The sequence below is a fragment of the Mustela lutreola genome, chromosome 5 (assembly GCF_030435805.1).
Source record: "Mustela lutreola isolate mMusLut2 chromosome 5, mMusLut2.pri, whole genome shotgun sequence".
In the NCBI taxonomy this organism is placed as follows: Eukaryota; Metazoa; Chordata; class Mammalia; order Carnivora; family Mustelidae; genus Mustela; species Mustela lutreola.
In genome coordinates this window covers 169629898-169633452 of record NC_081294.1, presented here as the reverse complement: position 1 = coordinate 169633452, position 3555 = coordinate 169629898, and the positions used below count along the sequence as shown (strand labels likewise).

At 39.5% G+C, this 3555-nt stretch overlaps 1 non-coding gene across 1 annotated transcript; it reads right to left on the bottom strand.

The window, feature by feature from the left end:
- Positions 1 to 3094: 3094 nt before the first annotated feature.
- Positions 3095 to 3198, bottom strand: LOC131832823 (U6 spliceosomal RNA). The gene has a single exon (XR_009354185.1). It is a non-coding gene; the product is annotated as a U6 spliceosomal RNA (small nuclear RNA).
- Between the last annotated feature and the right edge of the window lie 357 nt (positions 3199 to 3555).

Here is a 3555-nt window from a genome sequence, read left to right as displayed (position 1 = left end):
TTCCTATCAAAGTACCATCCATCTTTTTCAAATAAATGGAACAAATAATGCTAAAATTTATATGGAACCAGAAAAGACCTCGAATAGCCAAAGGGATATTGAAAAAGAAAGCCAACGTTGGTGGCATCACAATTCCGGATTTCAGGCTCTATTACAAAGCTGTCATCATCAAGACAGCATGGTACTGGCACAAAAACAGACACATAGATCAATGGAACAGAATAGAGAGCCCAGAAATAGACCCTCAAATCTATGGTCAACTAATCTTCGACAAAGCAGGAAAGAATGTCCAATGGAAAAAAGACAGCCTTTTCAATAAATGGTGCTGGGAAAATTGGACAGCCACATGCAGAAAAATGAAATTGGACCATTTCCTTACACCACACACAAAAATAGACTCAAAATGGATGAAGGACCTCAATGTACGAAAGGAATCCATCAAAATCCTTGAGGAGAACACGGGCAGCAACCTCTTCGACCTCTGCCGCAGCAACATCTTCCTAGGAACAACGCAAAAGGCAAGGGAAGCAAGGGAAAAAATGAACTACTGGGATTTCATCAAGATCAAAAGCTTTTGCACAGCAAAGGAAACAGTTAACAAAATCAAAAGACAACTGACAGAATGGGAGAAGATATTTGCAAACGACATATCAGATAAAGGACTAGTGTCCAGAATCTATAAAGAACTTAGCAAACTCAACACCCAAAGAACAAATAATCCAATCAAGAAATGGGCAGAGGACATGAACAGACATTTCTGCAAAGAAGACATCCAGATGGCCAACAGACACATGAAAAAGTGCTCCATATCACTCGGCATCAGGGAAATACAAATCAAAACCACAATGAGATATCACCTCACACCAGTCAGAATGGCTAAAATCAACAAGTCAGGAAATGACAGATGCTGGCGAGGATGCGGAGAAAGGGGAACCCTCCTACACTGTTGGTGGGAATGCAAGCTGGTGCAGCCACTCTGGAAAACAGCATGGAGGTTCCTCAAAATGTTGAAAATAGAACTGCCCTATGACCCAGCAATTGCACTATTGGGTATTTACCCTAAAGATACAAATGTAGTGATCCAAAGGAGCACATGCACCCGAATGTTTATAGCAGCAATGTCCACAATAGCCAAACTATGGAAAGAACCTAGATGTCCATCAACAGATGAATGGATCAAGAAGATGTGGTATATATACACAATGGAATACTATGCAGCCATCAAAAGAAATGAAATCTTGCCATTTGCGACAACATGGATGGAACTAGAGCGTATCATGCTTAGCGAAATAAGTCAAGCAGAGAAAGACAACTATCATATGATCTCCCTGATATGAGGAAGTGGTGATGCAACATGGAGGCTTAAGTGGGTAGAAGAAGAATAAATGAAACAAGATGGGATTGGGAGGGAGACAAACCATAAGTGACTCTTAATCTCACAAAACAAACTGAGGGTTGCCGAGGGGAGGGGTTTTGGGAGAAGGGGTTGGGATTATGGACATTGGGGAGGGCATGTGATTTGGTGAGTGCTGTGAAGTGTGTAAACCTGGTGATTCACAGACCTGTACCCCTGGGGATAAAAATATATGTTTATAAAAAATAAAAAAAGTATAAAAAAAAAAAAAGATCTCCAGTGATTAGTGTATTCATATTAATATGACTCTTTATCTTGATTAAGAGTTTTCTTAAGTACTTGGCTGCTCCCATATCGGTGTCATAGATATTTACAATTGTTAGGTCATCTTGGTGGATAGTCCCTTTAAGAATGATGTAGTGTCCTTTTGTATATCTGACTATAGTCTTTAGTTTAAAATCTAATTTGCCTGATATGAGAATTGCTACCTCAGCCTTCTTTTGAGGCCCATTGGCATGAAAGATGCTTCTCCATCCCTTCACTTTCAGTCTGGGTGTATCTTTAGGTTCAAAATGGGTTTCTTGTAGACAAAATATGGATGGGTCCTGTCCATTTATCCAAACTGCAACCCTGTGCCATTTTATGGGCACATTTAGGCCATTCACACTGAGAGTTATTATTGATAGATACATTGTTATTGACATCGTGGTACCTTTGAAGTCTTTCTTTCTGTAGATTGTCTCTATATTTCTGCTCAATGCTATTCTTAAGATTTTTCCTCTTAATATTAAATCCAAGGATTTAAATCCCCCCTTAATATTTCCTGCAGTGTCGGCTTGTTGGTTGCATAGTCTTTTAACCCTTGGATTTATTCCAGGTCTTGGAAACTCTTTATCTCTCCATCCATTTTGAATGTCAGTCTTGCTTGATAAAGTATTCTTGGCTGCATGTTCTTTGCATTTAGTGCTCTGAATATATCTTGCCAGCCCTTTCTGGCTTGCCAAGTCTCTGTGGAAAGGTATGACTTGATTCTGATGGGCTCTCCCCTGTAAGTAATGAACCTCTTTGTTCTAACAGCTTTCAGGAGATTATATCCATAATTATGATTCCTCAATTTGACTATCAGGTGCCTTGATGTTTTTCTGGAATCTGTAATCTTGGGTGGAGACCTTTCAGCCTCTAGTATATGAATGCTGGTTCCATTCACGAGATTGGGAAAATTTTCATGAAGAACTTGTTCCACTGTGTCTTCTAGACTTCTTTCTTTCTCCTCCTGTTCAGGGATTCCAATAATTCAGACGTTGTAACGTTTCATGGCATCATTTATTTCCCTGATTCTGTTTTCGTGGCTTTTAACCTGTTTGTTCCAGGCTTCCTCCTGATCCTTTCTCTCTATTTGTTTGTTGTCCTCATCACTAATTCTATCTTCTTTCTCAGTTACCCTAGCTTGGAGAGAATTTAGATTAGATTGGAACTCATTGAGATCATTGTGAACCTCAGCCCTTGTAGCTTTCAGCTCAGCCCTAACATTGTGAACATCTTCCCTGGTCGCTTTCAGTTTGGCCCTGATCAATTCTGTTTGGTCATCCATGGCTTTCTCCAATCTATTTATTGCCTGGATCATTGCTCGCCTGAATTCTCTTTCCGACATATTGTCTATGTTGATATCTGTTAGCTCTATTGCAGAAGGCTCATCTTCTGTATTTTTCTTCTGTTGGGCATTCCTCCTCCTTGTCATTTAAAAATATGGAACGCTTCACCAATTTGCATGTCATCCTTGCACAGTGGCCATGCTAATCTGTGTATGGTTCCAATTTTAGTATATGTGCTGCCAAAGTGAGCACTCATGTTTTCATTTTCATTCAATACCATGTATTTTTCTAAATTTCTTCTTTAACTTCTGGTAAACTAATTCATTATTTTTTTTATTATCATATAATGTATCATTGCTCCTAGGGTAGAGATCTGTGAATCGGCAGGTTTATTAACTTCACAACACTCACCATAGCATATACCTTCCCCAATGTCCATAATCCTACCACCCTCTCCCAAACCCTTCCCCCTGTCTATCTGCAGTTTGTTTGTGAGTTAAGAGTTTCTTATGGTTTGTTTCCCTCCCGATCCCATCTTGTTTTATTTTTATCATTCCTTATCCTCCAAACACACCACTTCCTCAGATCAGGGAGATCATATGACAGTTG